Genomic DNA, 23367 nt, shown 5'->3' with positions numbered 1-23367 from the left:
TTTTTAATTTTTGAGGATTAAACTCATTTTCTCTCTGTTTCTTACAATGGTTTGCATCTTTCTTTAGTCAAATTCTAAAAACAAAACGAGTTTTTAAAAGTTTTTTTTTCTTCAAAATTTGGCTTGGTTTTTTAAATCATTGATAAAAAGTAGATTACAAATGAAGAAATTTGGAGATGGAATTAGTGTTTATAAGTTTAATTTTAAAAATAAAAACTAAAAACTAAATGATTACTAAACGAACCCTTCATTTTCTTAGTTTATATCTATGTAAAAGTAGAGATATAGACCTTTGATATTTTGTTTGAGGGTCTATACTTTGACTAATCTAGTAACTAAATATCAGCATATAATTTGGAAATATTCTTATATTGTTCCCAAAATAATTTTGATTAAAAAATTATTTTATATTCTTAAATATAAATATTAAAAAAATGTAGTTCTAATAATAAATTAATTAGCTGATAAGTTTCAAAATAGAGTTTTATTAGTCTTTAAATTTATTATTATTATTTAAAAAAAATCAAGTTCCATATATTTCAGATCATGCTCGTATCTACTCCCTATCATGAACACGTCATTACCATCTAAATCAATATTCTAAAATATGAAATGGAAACTAATCTTTAAAAAAAAAAAAAGACACACACACACACACAAAATTTTCTAAATTTTTGTGGATAATAAGGTTTGAATTATTAAAAAAACATGGAAACATCATTGAATAAATATTTTTTAAAAAAAATAAAAACAAAAAATAAAGTGGGGAATAGGAAAAGTATAGAATAATTAAAAATGGAGGAGAGTTTGGTCACAGTGGTAAAAAGAAGGGCAGGTGATAAGGCATGTTCTGTGAAGGAAATGAATTGTTGAAAGGACGCGGGTGAGGCAAAAAGTTATAAATGCCCCCACCCCTCACAGAAATGGCGGTGGACTCAATAAAATACTTTCTTTTTTTATATATATTTATATCTGTCTCTTATACACATCTAGATGTGTATAAGAGACAGTATATATACATTAATTATTATTTTTCAAAATTTTATTTAAATTTTTAATTTTATTGCATGGAGCGCGTCGCCTTTGCTGAATGACATGTCGGATTCCAGTTGGAACTGTGGACTTTGCTAGACCGACGTGGCTAACTGACTACCCGCGTCCATTACTTTCTCTAAGCTTCCCTTTATCATTTTACATTACAAAGTTTTCAATCTATGTGATAGAAATGTATATGGTAAAAAGCCTTTTAAGAAAGGAAAAAAAAAAAAAAAAAAAAAATTCTAGTGCGTTGAAATCTAAAATCTTTATGTTTTCACTACTATAAATTTTATCATTTTTTCAGATGCAATTAATTACGTTCTCAAAAACAAAGATATTGAATTGACAAAAACTTTGACTCTAGACTGATAGATGCACAATTTTGTCGATGGAATTGACTAGAAATACGTTGGAGACTTCTCCTTATGCTTCTTTTTATGTAAGGAAATATTAAGTTTCAATATGACATTGTTACTTAGTTATTTTTTTTGTTATATGTCAGTTGTATCATTATGTGGTTATATATACAGCTTTGCATTAATGAAAAGAGTATGTGTAAGTTCATTTACTCTAAAATATAATAGGAAATTGAAAAATCTTGTAATGTTTTATAATCATATCAAGTTACTTTTACGATTTCTCTTTCAAACCTTCGATAGTGTAAAATTATCTTAACATGTTATGGTAGCTTCTTTCATTAAAATACATTTTAAATAACTAAACCTATATATATCCGAATTCTAACATGTCTTTCGAGGAAAGAAAACAAAAATGAACAAGATTGGGTGTTGTTTCAATTTTAGGATTATTCCTTAATTCTTTTTCTTTTTCACTTTACAGAGCATGGATGTTTTTTTTTTTTTTTGAAAAATAGTAGTGCCTAAGAATTGGGAATGAAAATGATAGATGTGGATAGAGGAATTGTTGGCCATGTGCTTTCCATAAAATGCGTAAATGTGCGATCCATATGCCAAAACCTTTATTTGGACAATCATTTTTCTTTTATCAAACCTTACTACAAGAATGGCATGTTAGTTATCCTTACTATAAATTTTTGGATGGTTTTTCATTATATTCAATTTTATTCACATCTTTGAATTATTTTTCATAATTTTTTATATACATTCTTAATAAATTAGTTGTATATTTCTCATATTCTTAATAAATTAGTTTTATATATTGTTTTTTCTATTATTTTAACGATTTGGAAAAAAAGAAATAGCGCTTCGTAAAAAAATTGTCATGACTTTTGTTACTTAGACAAAGTGTTCATCGATTTAGGTTTTGTCGTGGTTTCTTTTTATTGTTTTTGCTATGGCTTTACAACAGATTAGACTCCTCTTTAATGGTGGATGAGATGAGAATTCTCATTACCATGATTTTCGAAATTTTGAGGCACATATTCCATCAAATTCATCATTCTAACAATTTGTGGAATATATCCAAGGTAAAATTTGATGATGTACCAGATTGGTTTTGCTAATTCGAATATTGTTGAAGATAAAGATATTTTGTGGTTGATGTCAGTTTTATCAGAGTCTCCCAAATTGATGAAACTACAAATACCAGGTAATTGTAGATCAAAAATTAGGGTCGAGTCGTGTATACAGGTAATTGTCAATATTTCTTAACAATAACTGCCCTCATAATTTTACTCATCTAGTTAACATAATCTTTATATTTTATTATTATTTTAGATTTTGTTTAACCACGTTTCGAATTAATCCCATCTTATTTAAATATCCAGATGTTTCTACCAAATTTATATTTTAAATATCCATAAATTATTAAATTTTATTTTATTCATATATTTTATTCAAATCTTTTAAGGGTATTTATTACTTTATACGTATTCAATTTTATTCAAATCTTTGAATTGTTTTTCATAATTTTATACATACATTCGTAATAAATTAGCTGTACATTCTCATATTCTTAATAAATTAGTTTTATATACTATTTTTGCTATTATTTTAACGATTTGTAAAAAAGAAATATCACTTCCTAAAAAATGGTTGTAACTTTTGTTACTCACACAAAGCGTTAATCGATTTAGGTTTTGTTTTTGCTATGGCTTTACAACGGATTAGACTCTTCTTTGATGGTCGATGGGATGAGAATTCTTACTACCATGATTTTCGAAATTTTGAAGCGCATATTCCATTAAATTTATTGTTCCAACAATTTTTGGAATATATCCAAGGTGGAATTTTTCCCTCTGGTGAGTTAACTATATCTCGTTTGATAATGTATTGGATTGGTTCTACCAATTTGAATCTTATTAGAATTGTTGAAGATAAAGATATTTTGTGATTATGTCAATTTTATCAAAGTCCCCCCAAATTGATTTATGTGTAGTGGTTAACCATGTCTCACATGTTGCATCAAACGCTAGAAATACACTGTATTTGAATAATGAATTAGCAGACATTAATTATTCTTTCCAACCTCCTAAGGTCAACACTGAAATCGTTGCTTTCCAAGATTTCAATTCCTTTCAATCTTGTAGTCCCATTAGATTAGGTTTACTTTTTATGAGCAAATCTATATTGAAGAAAACAGTTTATTTCTTGTACACATGGATTATATACTTTGTCATAATGCATTGTTTAGTGTGTGATTGTCTAGGTAAAGCGTATTTGTTGTTTTCAAATGGTTTTGAAAGTCTCACACCTTTAAAATTTCATGTGAGGATAATTTTGACTATTGTTAATCATTATTTTCTAATTTTATAATTCATTTTGCTATTTTTACAATTTTAAAAAAGTTTTTACTATTTATCCAAATGAAAACTTAAATTTTACTATTTATCTAATTAGCCTAATTGTTAATAAAAAAATTTGTTTTAATTTCTCTAAAGGACCTTTTTCTCATTTCAATTTAAAAATTCACTACATATTAGATTAGATAAGTTTATGGACTTTCTACCCATATAATCAAAATAAAAAGATCCATTTATACCACTGTCTTAAACTTTACTAATTTTTACATTAATAGCCTGATAGGCTATTATTTATACCACTTTCTTACCATTCAAATAATAATAATAATAATAATAATAATAATAATAATAATTTATAAATTAATCAATACAAAGTAATCAAATTTAAAATGAAGAAATATATATATATAAAATTCGAGTTGGATTGGTTCAACTTNTTATTATTATTATTATTACCACCAAAATAAGCATGTAATAAAGTTTCATGCGGTTATGAACTTTCATAAAACGGTTTTATTTTCATATTTTACCCAAATAAGGAAAGTTTTTGTTAAACAGAAGTGAAATTAACTTCATTCAATTACAGTTTTTGTTACAAACCTAGCTACCTTTAAATACTCTGAATAACTAATTTGTAAAGAGAGTGAGAGCAATTGAAATCGAGTGATTACACTATCTTGAAGCAATCTTGAATAAAACTCCGTCAGCTTCTCCGTGGACATAGGCCTCCCTTGGCCGAACCACGTAAACAATCGTGTTCATTTTCTTCTTCTTATCGTCTTCCTCTTTCGTAAACCCCCTTGATCCAAACGATCGTCTAACTTTTAGCCAACGATCGTTTAGCTTTTACCCAACGATCGTTTACTTCTGTAAGCCTCATCGTGTAGATGACCATCGTTTAGAGGACCCTCGTCTAGACGACCTTCAGTAAAGCTTCATCGTCTAGACGACTCTTGCCTTACTATTTAGTCGACCCGTGCTTTACCTCCATCGCCTAGACGATCGAAGACTCCTTGCCTCAACGAATTCCAGCAGCCTCCCGACGTTCTTCTCTTTTCTTTTCTCTCGATTCTTTCTCTACAAAAGGAAAAGAAAAGATTAGTCAGTCGAAGGATTTTTCCAGTAGAAGTTTGTGGTTTTAATCTCAGCCATTGAAGTGTAAGGCCGAGATCGTACATCACACTGTTCGTACATCCTGCACGCGTCCTAGCGTTTGTGTAAAGCATCGAGGGGTATCCGATAGTCGTGTATGGGCCATCATTCACTCTAGGCCCGGAAAGACTTTTCATATTCGTCTTGCTTTCTACATGCTTTCCGCATATCAAGCCCAACAAGTGGTATCAGAGCCTACAAGAAAGCTTCAAGATTAGTCAAGATTCAAAGAAGCAATAATCTTGAAGTCTTTTAGTCAAACTTTCAGTTCAGAAATGGTAGTTGCAAGGTACGACATCGAGAAATTTGATGGAAAATATGACTTTGGTCTATAGAAGGCCAAAATAAAGGCTATCTTAGGACAACAGAGGGCACACAAGGCCCTTGATGTTCCAGCAAAGCTGCCAAGTACAGTAACAGAAGAAGAAAAAGAAAATATGGAGCTTACTGCTCATGGAACACTCGTTTTGAACTTGTCAGATAATGTCCTGCGGCAAGTAATCAATCAGGAGACAGCCTACAAGATGTGGAACAAATTAAATGAGCTTTATGAGACAAGGAATCTGCCTAATAAATTTTTCCTAAGGAAAGGTTCTTTACATTTAAGATGAATGCATCAAAGTCATTAACAGAGAACCTACATGATTTCAAGAGAATTACTATTGAGTTTAAGACTCAAGGAGAAGAAATCGGGGCAGACAATGAAGCATTTGTGCTTCTTAACTCATTGCCAGAATCCTACAGAGAAGTGAAGACAGCCCTAAAGGATGGGAGAGATTCCACTACTGATATCATTATTTCTACTCTTAAAATTAGAGAAATGGAACTCATTACAAGCAAAGAAGAAAAACTTAATTCAGAAGGCTTGTTTGTTAAAGGGAAGTCAAAATAGAATAACAAGGATAAAGGCAAACAGAGCTCAAATGATTAAAGAGGAAAAGAGAAGTCCAAGGTCAGATTAAAATATTGTAAAAAGCTTGGACATTTTATCAAAGATTGTAAAACACTCAAGTGGAAAAATGAACAGAAAAATAAACAATCTCAGCCACAACCCAAAGTCCAACCAAACCAGTCAGGTGAAGCCTCAGTTTGTGAAGATTCTTACTTTTATTCTGATGCTTTAGCTACATCTAATTGCAGGACAAAAGAAGAAGCAAATAAGAACCTAGATTGGGTTCTAGATTCAGGGTGTTCATTCTACATGACAGCTCACAAGGGTTGGTTCAGTACCTATAGAGAATTGGATGGAGGTTCAGTCTACATGGGAAACAATAACTCATGTCCAGTGGTTGGAACTGGTTCAGTTTCATTGAAGCTAGAAGATGGAACAGTCAAGCTCTTAAGAAATGTCAGACATGTGTCTAAGCTGAAGAGAAATCTAATTTCACTAGGCATGCTTGACTCTATTGACTGTGAATACCGTGACAAGGAAGGATACTGTGAAGTGTTGAAGAATAGTAAGTCTGTTCTTAGAGGGGTGAAGATAAATGGAGTGTATGTAGTGCAAGGTGTTCATCAAGTACACTCAGCCTTGATTGTGACTCATAATCAACCTACTGAAGGAGACCTATGGCACAAAAGACTCTCTCACATTAGTGCCAAAGGTCTGCAAGCTCTAGCCAACCAAGGTATTCTACCTAAGGGAGTACATCAAAGCCTATCCTTTTGTGAACATTGTGTAATAGAGAAGGCTACTAGGTAGAGCTTTATGAAGGCACAGCACACAACCAAGGCCATCCTCGACTATGTGCATTCAGACCTATGGGATCCTTCACCTTATCAATCATTGAATGGTGTCAGGTATTTCCTTACTTTTGTTGATGATTACTCAAGAAAGAGCTGGATCTATTTCCTTAAATCTAAGGATTTAGTGTTTGAAAAGTTTAAAGAATTGAAAGTGATGGTTGAGAAAATGTCTAACTGTCAAATTAAGTGTCTTAGAACAGATAATGGGCTTGAATATTGTGCAGAAGAGTTCAATGTTTATTGTAGACAGCAGGACATATCAAGACAAGATAGTTAGGTATACACCCCGACAAAATGGGGTAGCAGAAAGGTTGAACAGAACAGTAATGGAAAGGGTCAGAAGCTTACTATCTGATGCTATACTACCTGAGAAGTTTTGGGCAGAGGTAGCTTCATATACAGTCTATACACTGAATAGATGCCCTCATACATCTCTTAACCTTCTAACCCCTGAAGAAAGATGGACCAAACAGCCACCTAACCTGAATAAATGAGGTATTTGGCTGCACTAGCTATGTTCATCAGAGTAAAGGGAAACTTGCTGCAAGAGCTGTGAAGTGTATGTTTTTGGGCTTCACAGAAGGTGTTAAGGGATTTAGAATGTGGCACCCTATTGAGAAAAGATGCATAACTAATAGAGACGTGATTTTCAGGGAAGAAGATATGTACATGCAGAAAACTAATCCATATGTTTCAGCACCTCAAGAGAAGAATGATACAATTAAGGTGGAGCAAGTTCTAGTTCCTACTTTTGATCCTTTAAGCTCTGAATCATACTTTGATCAACTACCTCATCAAGAAGAAGAAGTAGAAGATGTTATTATTGATACTGAGTAAGAAGAATCAAAATCGAGAAGTTATTGCCTAACTAGAGATAGGCAGAGAAAAAACATTGTCCCACCATCAAGGTGTGAAGACTACTTAGCTTTGAATACTACTGATTTGTCTAATGATGCAGAACCCTCAACCTTTGAGGAAGCAATTAGTTGTTCTAAAGCTAAGATGTGGATAGAAGCTATGAATGAAGAGACTGATTCACTAGTGAGAAATAATACATGGGAGTTAACATCCTTGCCAAAAGGATGCAAACCAATTGCATCCAAATAGGTGTACAAGCTGAAGGAAGAGTTTTCTAATGATCAAGGACCTAGATTTAAAGCTAAGTTGGTTGCTAAGGGCTTTACACAGAGGCCAGGTGTTGATTTTAATGAAATTTTTTCTCCAGTGGTTAAACAGACTTCTATCCGATTATTATTGTCGATTGTGACTCAAAAAAACTTAGAGTTGGAGCAACTAGATGTTAAAAAATCTTTTCTATATGGCTTTCTAGAAGAAGTTATCTACATGAGCCAACCGAAGGGTTATGAGGTAAAAGGGAAGGAACATTGTGTGTGCCTGCTGAAAAAATCTATATATGGCCTTAAACAGTCCCCAAGATGCTGGAACAGACGGTTTAATGACTTTGTTGAGAAGAATGGTTTCCACAGAAGCTTCTATGATAGCTGTGTTTATATAAATATAGAGTCCTATACTCATTCTATCTACTTGCTTTTATATGTAGATGATATGTGTCTAGCAGAAGCAACAATGAAAGAGATGAATAAAGTAAAAGATCTACTGAAATCAGAGTTCGAAATGAAAGACATGGGAAATGCAACAAGAATAATTGGCATTGACATTATTAGAAACAGAAAAACAAGTATTCTAAGCATTGATCAGTCACAATACTGCAGTAAATTGTTGAAAAGGTATCAAATGATAGAGGCAAAAGCTATGACTACTCCAATAGCCAACCATTTCAAACTTTCAAGAGAGAATTCACCTAAAGATTCAGACATTGAGCATCAGCAAATTATGTCAACAGTTCCTTATTCCCAAGTTGTGGGAAGTTTGATGTATTTAATGGTGTCCACAAGACCTGACATAGCCTATGCTACTAGCCTAGTGAGTAGATACATGGCTAATCCAGGTAAGAGGCACTGGGAGGCTACAAAGTGGATTATGACGTACCTAAAGGGTACTACTAATGTTAAACTAAAGTACCAACAGCTATCAGACAGTGAACCAGAGCTGGTTTGTTATATAGACTCAGATTATGCAAGAGATCTAGACAAGAGGAGGTCATTATCAGGGTATATCTTCCTATTTGGAAGATGTGTCCCAAGCTGGAAGGCTACCTTACAATCAGTAGTAGCTCTTTCTACTACTGAAGTAAAGTTCATAGCATTATCAGAAGCAGTGAAGGAAGGCCTATGGCTAAAGGGTCTCCTAAGTGATTTCGGAATTAAACAAGACACAGTGAAGATCTTTTGTGATAATCAGAGTACAATTCATTTGTCAAAACATCCACAGTACCATAACAGAACAAAAAATATTGATATGAATTATCATTTAATACGAAAGCAGATAGAAGCTAAACAGATTGAAGTTCTGAAAGTTCATACCACTGAAAATGCCTCCGACATGTTGACAAAAACAGTCACTCAGCTCAAGCTCCAAAAGTGCCTTGATATAATAGGGTTTGAGCTGAGAGACAAAGGTTAAAGCAGAGAGACAGTCAGATCAAAGAAGTTGAAGGAAGAATGAAGTTCATTTCAAGGTGGAGATTGTTAAACAGAAGTGAAATTAACTTCATTCGGTTACAGATTTTGTTACAAACCTAGCTACCTTTAAATACTCTGAATAACTAATTTGTAAAGAGAGTGAGAGTAGTTGTAATTGAGTGATTACACTATCTTGAAGCAATCTTGAATAAAAACTCCGTTAGCTTCTCCGTGGACGTAAGCCTCCCTTGGTCGAACCACGTAAACGATAGTGTTCATTTTCTTCTTCTTATCGTCTTCCTCTTTCGTTTACCCCCTTGACCCAAACGATCATGTAGCTTTAGCAAACAATCGTCTAGCTTTTAACCAACGATCGTTTAGATTTTACCCAACGATCGTTTAGCTTTTACCCAATGATCGTTTACTTCTGCAAGCCTCATCGTGTAGACGACCATCGTTTAAACGACCCTCGTCCAGACGACATCGTCTAGACGACTCCTGCCTTATCGTCTATATTTGACCCATGATTTACCTCCATCGCTTAGACGATCGAAGACTCCTCGCTCCAGCGAATTCCGACAGCCTCTCAGTGTTCCTCTCTTTTATTTTCTCTCTATCTTTCTCTACAAAAGGAAAAGAAAAGATTAGTCAATCGAAAGGTTTTTCAAGCAAAAGTTTGTGGTTCTAATCTCAGCCATTAAAGTGTAAGGCCAAGATCGTACATCACACGGTTTGTACATCCTGTATGCGACCTAGTGTTTGTGTGAAGCATCGAGGGATATCCGATAGTCGTGTATGGGCCATCATTCACTCTAGGCCCGGAAAGACTTTGCATATCTGTCTTGCTTTCTGCCTACTTTTCGCATATCAAGCCCAACAGTTTTTTAAAAACTTCAAAAAAAAATTCCCTCATAAATGAAAGCAAGTATCGGTAAGAAGCTTCAAAGGAGAAAGCAAGGTATATATTGTTGGTGTTGACAATCAACAAGCAGAATAATCTAGATCTTAAGCACTCTAATTCTATTAATTTCAACAACCAAGCAAGCTTGTTTATAACTAAGAAATAAGGTTTCTAAAATTACCTTTGACTCTTCAATCCTTCAATTCCAGCTTGAATTCTACTCTCCAATAAGTCGTAGACTACCACTTGAATCTTCCCCACTATCCTTTTAGCCTTTAAATTGGGTGGTGGAACCCAAAATGAGACTGGATTAAGAGAGATTTAGAAGAATATTTAGGTGTTTTTTCAAGAACAAAAGAAAGCTTTTCTCTCTTCTCAAAACCCAGATTGCATCGCCTCTTCTCAATCAATAAAATTGAATTTTGTTAAAAAATCTATTTGTTTTTATCAAAATTAACATGGAAACCAGATTGCATGTATGAATGACACTAAGTAACTAGGATTGAGTGTAATTGAAGGTGTATTAAGTGGGAAAATCCCACTTAATCATATTTTTATCAATTTTCAAATTTTAATTTAAATTTGATAAATTCAAATTAAAACAATAATTGATTTTAATATTTGTATTTTCATAAAATTCAAAGTTTCAATTTTAAATAAAATTAATTAGATAATTAATTAAACTATCTAATTAATTAGTAATTTAATATCCAATATTAAATTATTAAATCACCAGTTCCACAATTATGAATCATCATTCATGTATGCAATATTTAAATCATATTTAAATATTCTCCAACTCTCCAATTTCATTTAATTCAATAATTAAACATTTAATTATATCACATAAGGTTCAAGTATTCATGAGCTATAGCCGAGGTTTAGTTAGTTTATTGGATTTAATTTTTACAAGTGCAATTTATATATTCAATAACAGTTTTATCGAATAAACATCAATAACATCTTTATTGCAAATAGAATATGTTTAACTTTACAAACTGCGAATTTTAGGATATACAACCTGTTGGGCTAATTTAGGGACGCGTTTTGTTTTGTTTTATTTTTATTATTTAAGGACTGATGGGTTTGAACATGAAATCATGCGTTAGACATAATTGATGCGTTTGCTCCCATACGTCTGAGGTCATGCATCGGAATGATGATGCGTTAATCTTAAAATGCAATGATTACATGTTCCTATCACAAGTTTTCTTATGCTTGTGCCAAGTATAACACAAACGCAAGTTTCTCAGACAATCCGAGGTCAAACATGGGGACTTGTCACTCAATAATATTTGTGAGGTGATGCGTTTAAGGCGATGAATAAGAATAAAAATAAAGCGAAGAAGGTTTAAATGTTTTACACACTACTCCTACTCCTAACTAAATAAATTGAGCAATAGAAGATTTGCAATGAGAATAAGTAGAGATACAACAACCAATAACGCATAGTAATGTTTACTATCTTAAATTGCCCTAGTAATCCCAGCTAGTTGCACTAATACATCACACCTTTCGGTGGTCAGCCGCATGACTATATCTCTATAGTGCATGGTTGCGTCGAGCATAAGATTGTGCCTATCTCTAGGAACAATTACGAACCTTGCTTAGTGCGTTTCGTCCGTTACCTTCTTAGGCAGTTAGACGCGGCTACTTAACTTATAAACAAGCAATGCAGCATCCCATAGACAGGCGTTGCCACAGCCTTTCACCAAGCAAAAAGGATTAACTCACTATACTCGCACAACACACACCTCTCGGTTGCTACATGCGTCCTATCTCTAGGCTACACGATTAAGCATGTAATTGACTTTGATAAATAAACGCTGAAGATAAACTATGATAGAGATGAAGATGATGAAGAAGACGGTAATGAAGGAATTAAGATTTGCATTGATCACAAAATATCTTAATATCTCAAGCTAAAATGTAATACAATACAGAGATTAGAAGGGAGATAAAGGACTCTGTGTCAAGGCTGCCGGTAGTGCCATGGCTGAATGGTGGAGATGTCTCTTTCGAGCTCTATCTCCGGCGAATGCTCCGATCGTCACTCGGTCTGGGTTGTGGAGATGAAGAGTTCTCACTGGAAATCTCTTTCAAGCTCTCATCTGTGATCACAAACTTCTACCTTGAGGCAGAAGCTCGGATGTCTCAAAATGAAGGTCAGGGGCTATTTATAGAATTTGGATGTCAACAGCTGTAATGATGAAGGTATGGTTCACTGTTGCTTTTATCGCGGTATGGACATTGTCACATCGCCTTATCTTATTGATACTCTCAAAGTATGCGTCCGAGCTGAATTTAGCCAAAGTTATCAATGTGTTCTACCCATCTTGCAATCTTTTTTTATGGCTGTCAATCTGTGGCCGCAATCTCTATTTGTTCACCGCATTCTCCATGCGTTGGACGCATGCGATTACTGCAACTTCCATGCATTGGACGCATGGAGTTGCCGTCTGCGTTCGTCTTTTACTGTCGCCTTGCTTCAGCGCATGCGTTTGTCTGTGATTGCTTATTACAAACGCATACGTTTGATTCCTGCAATAACTATAAAAATAGGCACTTTGGCACAGAATAACGCATAATATTGGGTCAGTGAAGTTTTTGGTACTTATCGGCACAAAACTCAATTTTTCACAAATTCTAAGTATTATCACTACGTTGTCTACCTGTTAGCCCTCATAATTCTAAATAAAAGGCTTATAATAACTGGCATTTCTGCCAATTATCACAATCCTACCTGTATATTGGTATACAACACTATATATTTGAATTTTCTAGAAAGAAACTAGGGTATATTTGATAAGTACATGAACAAGAAAATTCGTACAATATATCGTCTTATATACAAAAAAAATATATGTGATGCACATTTACATTGTTTTAGTATATTTGTAAACAGACCAAAAAAAATTTATGACATATACGATGTACATTTATATTTTTCAGTATATTATTAGTATATTCTACATATACATGAGATCTCAATAAAGAGATCTTCACTTAGGAACATGGAAGAAAATAAACGAAATCTTCCAAAATGAAGGAAACATTAATTTGAACTATCATGCATTAAATGAATATCAACCGGAATTAGTAAATAACAAAAACAAAGTCAAAATTTAGAAATGATATTAATAAGTAAATAATTAGATATTTCAAAATTTTATTTACAAGAGGTAATGTGAGTAATGATATTTTTTTAAAAAAATAAAATTCTTATATAATTAATAGTAGTCCATAAATGATATATTTTTTATTTTAAGATATTACAAAATTAAATAGAGAAAATGTATCAAAAGAGCAAGAATGTCCCAAAATATTACTAAAATCTAGTTACGAAAATGGGCAAATATGAAATTATACCCCTAAATTTTGGGATTGTATTAATTTAAACCCTAAATTAATAATTGTATCAATTTAAACTCTAAACTTTTGGAGTTGTATCAATTTAAACCCCAAACTAATAATTGTATCAATTAAAACCTGAATTTTCATAAGTATATAAATTTAAACCTTAATATTTCATAATTATATCTATTTAAACCCCAAAATTTCATAAGTTACAAATAAAACACTGAGGGTTTGAATTGATACACTTATGAAAGTTCAGGGTTTAAATTGATAAGTTTATGAAAATTCAGGGTTTAAATTGATACAATTACTAGTTTGAGTTTTAAATTGACATATTTATGTAATTTTAGGGTTTAAATTGATACAAATATTAGTTTAGAGTTTAAATTGATACAATTATTAGTTTAGACTTTAGATTGATACTACTCATAAAATTTAGGAGTATAAATCGATAGTTACTCTATAAAATAACACAAAATTTTAAAACATCTGTAAAATATTAATTATGTTGTTAACCACAAACTAAATTGAAATCATAAATGTACATATGAGACTTTTAAAACAACAAACGACCAAATTAAGGGGTTGTTTGGTTTAAGCACTACTACAAGAATAGTGTTTCTTGACGTTTTTTAAATGTCAACAATGACTTTTCTTTATTTTTTAAAAATTTCAAGGAAGTCGGTGTCAAGAATGCTAATTTTCTTGACGTTTTAAGAACGCCAAGAAAATTGACACTTAACATTTAAAAAACGTCAAGAAAAATAGACACTTCACATGTTTGAAATGTCAAGAATATGGGCATTCCTGACAAGGAAAAAACGTCAAGAAATTTTGTTAACTCGACAATGAAAAAAAGTCAAGAAATTTGCTAGTGATTTTGATCCAAAAACCACATTTGATATATATATGACATATATTCATCAATCAAATAAACAATATACACGCATTGACAAACTTATATATCCAACCAAAAACCACCAATATCTCTTTATAAAAACTTAACTTCTTTAACATTGTCAATAGTACAACCTAAGGAACATAATTCTAACAGTCAACTATATGGACACTTCCAAAACAGTATAAGGAACATAATTCTAATAGTCAACCCAATATAAACAGTTTTAAAAAATACATTTCCAAAAATATTAAAACTAGTATCGAAGGCTTAATGGTCTTTGATTACCCAGTCAAGTTGGTCATGGATTTGCCAAAGTGAATTACCAATCCAACATCATCCAACGCCTTCCAACCATTCGTCCAAATGACAAGGTAAATCCATTTATCCTCAAATCATCTGACGACTCCATAACTAAGCTTCAGATACCCAATCTGCACGATTTGAAGTGAAATGATAAGCATTAAGAAGAAGACTTGATACGCTACTTTAAATTACTCGAAATCCATCCGAAGCTTCAAATGAATAAAAGAAAATATATTTTAATAAATAATTAATTAAGTTCAACATTAGTACTTTTGAATTTAATTAGATAATATAAGAAAATATATTTTAATAAGTAATATATTATATAAAAAGTGAAACATGAGATAAAATATGATATTTTAATAGAGAATACTAAAAAAAGTTTTATAAATATGATATGTTAATAATGAATGAAGTAACATAAATTAATCACTATATATAATTAACGGATTACAAATAAACAATAATGAATAAAATAATAAATTATTATTATTAAAAAATACATTTTTGTACTAACTAAATTTAACCAAATAATTTATTAAATAAATTAAATATATTTAAGACATTTTTAGCTAATTAATTACTTAATTATGTAAAAAAAATAATTGTATTCATATAATAAATTGTTAGGTAAATATTTTAATAGATTATCTTTTATTTATTAAAATATATTTTTATATTAATTTTGTTAAATTAATATCAATTAATTAATTAATTATATTCCAAATGAAATTATATATAAAATGAAAAATAGATGGAGAAAGGAAAAGAGAAAACCTACCGTTTTGAAAGGAAATAGAAAATCTTTATTTGTGGAAAATGAGGATACTTGAGAATAAGCTTTTCTAAGGTAAAAAGTTAAAAAATGTAAAACAAACATGAAATTTGAATGTCTGTATCAATTCTCATAAAATGCACAAACATATATTTAGAGCATTCCATTCCATTCTATTTATGAAAAAATTTACTATACCTCTAAACTTGTTTAATCGTATCAAATTTTCCTCTAAATTTTTTATTTTGTCGAATTGGTCTCAAATTTAGAGACAAATGGTACACTACCTTAAATTTAAAAATTGGCTACAACCATATCTTTTGTGCATTAAACATATTTAAATTTGTATTAAATTTGATATTATTGAAATGAGTGAGTATTTATCTCAATTTTCATATTATTTTTTCTTTGTTAAAATTAGCGGATAAATTAGTGAAAATTAAATAAATAGAAAAAAGTTAATTTAACTTTAAATTTCAATTCGATGAAGCTCTATATTTCAAATGAAAATTGATATAATCGGACGAGTTTATATATAAAAATTGTTTTTTTTTTTTTCTTTTGTTAATAAATGTTAATAAAATATTGTTTTGAATTATTTTAGTTTCTCGATGCGCAGAAAGTGCAAAGTAAGAAACTGAGAAAGTAGAAACTAGAAACAAATGGACAAGAAAAAAATAATAAATAATGGTGAGAAAACTCACATTTTGTTGGATTGATGTGTGTTTGTCTAAAATAGATGTTATTAAAATTTTAATTTCGTTTCATTATAAAACCAACTAACATAAAAGGGATTTATGGAATAGTGGATCCAAAATTTCATGTCAACGGAACACAAATATATATAAAATTAAAAGTTTAATCTATAAATTTTTAAATTTGTATTTATATATACTTTCTTAAATTTTTTAAAATGTCTAATAGATACATGAATTCTAGATTTTTGTGTGTAATGGAATCTTAAAAATATTAATTATGTATCCAGTAAGTCTACTACATATTTGAAAATTTTAGAAATTAAATGTTATATTATGCTTAATTGGAACGATTAGATAACTTTTAAAAATTAATTCATCTATTAATTATAAAATTTAAAGTTTAAAGTTCTATTAGACACAAACTATTTCTTTTTATCTTATGAAACAGTTAAACTTTTTATTTAACCTTCATATAACTATAATCTAGATATATTATCATAAAACTGTTCTAGATATAAGATATCTAGATTAAGTAATACTAATTACAATATTATAATAAATGTTTGTAAAATTATTCATCTAAATATATAAGCAAAAGTCATTCTAAAATAATTCTACAAGGATCTAAAAATATTATTATATTTCTATAAGCATATGAGAGGAAATTAAAAAAAATAATTAAATTTTCCCAACCTGTTTCAAAGGTACTAAAAATAAAAATATTATCTATTTTTAAAAATTAAAAATTAGAAATTTAAATAAAATGTAAATATATTGGATGTATAAAGTTTTCATGAATCGAACATTAGATTTCATGTGTGCATTCAAAAAAAGCATGCTCCGTTTACACCACTGAATCAATGCTTAGCCAATAAACGGAATAATATATATTAAATAAAGCTACAAATTTTTATATTAATGAAAATTAATATACATATATATAAAACGTCGTTAATTGAGGTCCTATCCCTAGATTCATGCTAATGTCATTATTAATTAATCTTTATGTATTGTTTTTTTTTTTTAATAAAAAATGTTTCAAATATGGATTAATTATACCATCTTTGAAGGAGTCGATGTTAATATCATTATTAGGGGGGCAAAACCTCACCACCTCAAACCAATTTTTTTGGGATGAAAATGTCCATTTGAGTAGTAATAATTAGTTGGTTGTCTCAAAAATAATAATAATAATTTATTATTATAATAATATAGTTGGCCCAATAAAATGTCCAAAACAATTGTAAATGTAAATGGGACAAATTTTATTGTGAAAACTTGAAAAAGAAAATGCAGCTTTACATATGAAAAAGAAAATTGTAAGTTTGAATCTAACTAGAATGTTGTTTTTCTTCGTGCGATCCACTCCTAATAGAATGAAAATTCCTTATTTAAGCAAGAAACAGGAGATCAAAATAGGGATAAAATTTTATCCATTAGCTCAACTGAAATGGAGATGAGAGTGCAAATATTCTTTGTATCTTTGACCTCAACTTCTATCCGTCATCAACCTCATTTTGTCCCTAATGTCGGATAAACGATGAACAAGCTGCCGCAATGATTAAAGCTTTCAGACGAACAGCGGCCGATAAACGGCAGATTGATTTCCTTTCAAACGAACGAACAGCTGAATGATTAAAAGGGGGAAAACTAAAAACTCTTGCCCTCGAGTGAAAGAAAGAGGTGAAAAGTAAAAGGCCTTACAACGAAAGGAAGATTCGTCGCATGGCCCCATTAATTACAAAGCCCAGTCAATCAAAAAACGTAAAAATACTTGCGACCAAACAATCTTTCATCACATTATGTAACTAAATGGACTTTCATCACAGGCCGTGGAGTGTCAAACCTCCCATCCATTAATTGAGCCTGCAACTAAAGCCCAATTAGTTATGTTTAGTCGCATAATGTGACGATGTGGACTTTCGTCGTATGCCCTGAAGCACCAAACCTCCCACCTATTAATTGGGTCACAACGAAAGCCCAATTAGTCACAAAGATACTTGAATCGGACATATGTTTTGCCGCATCCAACATCATCAAGCAACGACTATTGATGTTAAACGTCGCATACTTGTGACTTTTGTTCATTTTGTCACATGGTTAGAGACAAAATTAATATTTCGTCGCTAATAATGTGACGATTGTAGAATAGTCGCAAGTAATTCGTTGCTAAAGGTTGAATTTCTTGTAGTGTATCCATTCTACTTTCTGTCCTTTCAAGATAGTCAAACACGAGAACAAACACCATTCTAAGCTGAAATAAATTTGTTGATTCTTTCAAAACTTTTTTAAAGAAAGGTCCATTTCAACTTCTAAGAAGTCCCAGATTAATTAATTTAGGAGAAAATTACGGTACATAACTGAAGACAACAATTTTCATTGGTAATGAGGCCTTTTGTGTGAATCCAAACGCAAAATTATGAAAGTATATGCTTAAAGTAGACAGTATTGTATTATTGTGAAGGTATATGAAGGTTTGTTGTCCCTAACACTATGTTTCTTGTTCTATCAATGGTGGGAGTATAATTGTATGAGCAAAGGCCAAAAAATTGCATAAGTCAACAAATTTGAGAATTGGGTCGAGCGTGAACTTCTACTTTTTATGTCAAATACATCTAGGTCCCTTAAACTTTATAAATGTAAACTACATCCTTAGACCTTCAATTTGTATCTAAAAGAGTTCATGAACTTTCAAGTTTAATTAGTTTTTGACTTATTTGACATTTTAAAAAAGTCAAGACTATTGGACACAATTGAAAGTTTGATGTCCTATTAAACTTTTTTTTAAAAAAAAAAAAACTTATATATTTGTTCATGTTTTTTTTTTTTTAATGTTAAATATGTTAGGGATGAGGTAGAAAATTTAAAGTTTAGGCCATGTTTGGTAAACATTTGATTTTTTGTTTTTGTTTTTTAAGCCTATTTCGTCTATTTTTGTGATTTGCAATCTAAGTACAATGGTTAAATACTTAGTTAAATTCCAAAAACAAATACAACTTTTTTAAAGCTATTTTTCTTAGTTCTCAAAATTTGGTTTCGTTTTTTAAACCATTAATAAAAAGTAGATAATAAAGGAATAAATTTGAAGGTACAGGTAGTATCGATAGACTTAATTTTCAAAAACAAAATAGTTATCAAAGGAGACCTTAGCGATTCATTTGACTTTTTAAAAGTTTAGAAACATCTAAGATATACCAAAATGAATATTCAACAACCTATTAAATACTTTTTAATTCCATAAATCTATGAAGCATAAATATGGAAGTGTATAAGCTAAACTTTAAAAAATAATAATAATAATTAAATTAAAATTTAAAAAATTTTAAATTTTTAAAAAAAATTAAAAATCCACAAACCAAATCATACATAACAAATCCTCATAAATTTGGGGAGGAACTGACGGAGGAAAACAGGAGGCCAAAAAAAAAAAATCCTAAAATGTCTTCCAAATAATATAACAAAAAATGCTCACCCATCATAAAAACTAAACTAATCTCGATAGAAAGAGTAATGATTAGATGCAACATAATACCATACATCTACTTTTTAATATATAGTAGAAAGAAAATATAAATAATTTAATTTCTTAAAAATTGACACATGACAAATTTTTATGGGATGTTGTCTTGGTTGTATTAAACTTCATCCAAATTTTTTTTTTTTTTTGGTTCGATAAAAAACTAAAAGTAAAAGACAACTCACTTAACTTGAAAATCAAAATTTTAATATCAACCACCATATTCCTATATTTCATAAGAACCAAAGATGAGTTGTTTTGTATATTAATCACCTCTCGAAACTATCTGATTGAATAATAAGATGCAAGCTAAAGAGCAAGTTCATCACTATTAACACATTCTGAATATTTTTAGTGCATGTTTGAGAGTAATTGTAAAATTGTTTAAATCAATTTTGTCATGTTTCAAATCACTCCTTTAATCATTCAAAATTAATTTAATATTTAACTATACACTTTTAAATACAGTTTTTATATCATCAAAGTTAGTTTTAATTGGTTAAAAACATGTTTCATAGTGATTTTCAAAATGATAATATTAACCATCTTAGAATCACTTTCAAACTTGTCTTTAATTCATAAACTAAACTTATAAATTTAACCATTTTTCCTATAATATTTCATCATTCGCCCCATTGACACCCACTTTCATTTTTTATTGCATTATTTTTTTTTCCATTTTTTTTTTAATAATGAGTGCAAATAAAATGGTCAATTTTCCTTCACCCTTGGAATTGTGCAAGATTCTATATCGCAAGAAATTGTCGAATGGTGAATTTCAAATGGTCAAAAGCTACTCTTCCAATTGGAATATATATTCACTTTAATTATTTATCAATTCTTGAAATGTTCATTTAGGAAATATAAGTTATAAAAAAACAACTCAATTAGATGTGAATCACTTTTTAAATATTAGAACCAAAAATTAAAGTTTATTATTAAGATTTTAAAAAATCAATTATTATGTCTTTAGAAAAAAAAAAATCTACCAAGAACATTATGAAATAGCCAAATTATCTCTATCCCCACCACAAAAATTGGCGTTATTATATATGTCTAGATTCCTTTCACGAACAATCTTGTTATTCCGTATTGCACGACTTATTATAAATACTAATAAAAGCGATGCTAAATTTTCACGAACGATTTGACTTGACAAAATTAAATTTTGTTTTGATAGCAACGATGTGTGCTTAATTATTAGGAAGGGGAAAGGGGGGAAAATGAAATAATAGTATAGTCACAACCTTATTTTCTCCAAAAAAAAATAATAATAATAATAAATAAATAAATAATAAAAAGAAGACGATAAGTATAATAATGGAGTATTAATTTTAAATAGGGTTAGAAGAAAATAAATAAACTAGGTCCCCCAACCGCCCATTTCAAAGGACTTCACGGACGTACCTCAGCCGATAGTACGACATGACGAACCAATGTGAGCATTAAGGTAAGGCGACGTGTCGTTTTGGACAAGTTTGGCTTGCTTTTTGCACCCACTCTAGGGCACAACATTGAACAAGTGGGCCCAACCCAGCTCGGACCATTTCTACTAATGGGCTCTCTCAGGCCCAATTTACGCGTTTCCCAAAACTTGTGGTTTGAGCCATATGAATTCTCCGCTTGACACGTCACCTTGCGGGACTTTATTGGAATTTTTCATTTGTAGGACTAGGAGGCCATTTGACTTGGTCTACCACGACAAAGTTTGGGAAAATTTTTAATATTACGGGAGTACCATAAATATTAATGGATTTTGCATTAATGACGGTAGGTCTCACTAGTCGCTTGTTATTTAAAAGTGGTGCATGCACAATATATTTCTCCCTAAACTTTTTTGGAAAATTTATAGTCTTACAATAATACATATTACTTTCATTCATAATTTGACATGTCATTAAATGGTATATTAATTTATTTTGTCGATATTAAATTATTCTTCAATGTTATTATCATGACAAGTAATGGGTTGAGGCAATATAAAAAACTTTTCCTATTATATTAGTTTTGAAAGTTTGTCAAGTCAAATCATTCTAAAATAAAGGTTTAAAATTTATTTTAGTCCAGTCAAAGAAAATTATTTTAGTCTTTCTTTGTTTAGTTGATATTTAAGTGGACAAATTTTTTTAACTAAAAGGTTTAAACAAAATAAACTCAAGTTAGAATGGTGTTGTATACTTGAGTAGTTGTTCCATAAGAACAACAAGACATTTTAAATACAACTCAAATATTCCATTATTAAAAATTGTAAGGTCAATAAGATTTGTTTAAAATTATATGGCTCACATTTAGTAATCATTTGGCTTTTCTTTTAATATATATATATATATATATATATATATATAAAAAGTAAGCTTGTAACACCTCTTTTATCTTTAGTATTTTGTTATCTACACATAGAGTTTCTAAAATAACTTGTTTTTATTAAGAATTTAACTCTCTTGCTTAGGAAACATAAAAAATATAGTAAAAATTTGAGAAGAAACAAACACCATTTTCAAAAACCAAATGGTTGCCGACGGGGCCTTGCCTTTTTTATTTTAGTTTTAAAATTTAAATTTGTAAACATCAATACTTCCTCCTATGAATTTCTTCATTTTATTGTCTATTTTTAAAATGTGTTTTAAGATCAAGCCAAATTTTGAAAAAAAAAAAAATTAAAAAGATGGTTTTGTTTTTGAAATTTAACTATGAAACCAAATGTTTGGGGAGGAAAAAATGAACATAGTAAAGAAATTATAATAAAATAACACAAAATAAAAAAAAAATAAAAAATCAAACACTAAATAGTTATCTAATATGACCAAAATTATTTTAACACTTAGAGTTGAGTTAATCTCATAACAATTCATTTTATGTTCACAAATACAACACAACTTTATAGAGCTTCTTCATTGTTTAGTACAAAACTTTTTCAAAACTAAAACAAGAACATAAAGACGTAAAGATTCGAACTTCAAAACTTTTCTTAACACTAGCGATTGATCTCAATTTTAATTTTGACATAATAGAACCGACTAATTGAATGAAGTTAGTGAACCATGCTGGGGGCCCCTATGCAAATACTACATTGAGTGTTGCTAGTCAGTTTTTGTTTAGGATGGTTAGATTTTTTATTTCTCGTTGGATGGACCCCTTAGTTGCAATTGAAGAACCACACATGAAATTAAAATATTTTGAAGTTAAATGTCGAGAAAAGTTTCCTTAAGAACATCAAAATCAATGACAACATTTTTCAAGATCCGACATAGACTGAGTTGTGAGATTTAAATTGGAAAAATACATTTCAAGATTGACCAAAATATTCGGGAGATGGACTTGGACATAATGTTCCGTGTCATTGAAAATGTCTTCAGTTTTAAATTATACTTTCAAGCAAAAAAAATAAAGAAATAAATATATAATCAAAATGAACCTCGCTCAATTAGTATAAAACTTGTACTATCTATCTTGAAGGTAGATGTTCGACTACCCACTTTACATGTTAACAGAAAGAAATCAAATATCGAAATTACATAAATAATTGCTAACAAAATTAAACTAAATATATTTGCAAGAAGATAACAGCAAACCTAAATATAGTTCAAAAGTAAAACAAAAAAAAAAAAAAAAACGTAAAATGCTGCCTTTACAGTTCTTGGCTTCCATGTACTTTTTTAGGGTTCTTATATTAGGGTTCTCATATTTTGGGAGAAAAAATATGGATTTGTAGAT

The sequence above is a fragment of the Benincasa hispida genome, chromosome 4 (assembly GCF_009727055.1).
Source record: "Benincasa hispida cultivar B227 chromosome 4, ASM972705v1, whole genome shotgun sequence".
In the NCBI taxonomy this organism is placed as follows: Eukaryota; Viridiplantae; Streptophyta; class Magnoliopsida; order Cucurbitales; family Cucurbitaceae; genus Benincasa; species Benincasa hispida.
The sequence above is the reverse complement of the archived record's forward strand: the minus strand, read 5'-3'. Positions refer to the sequence as shown.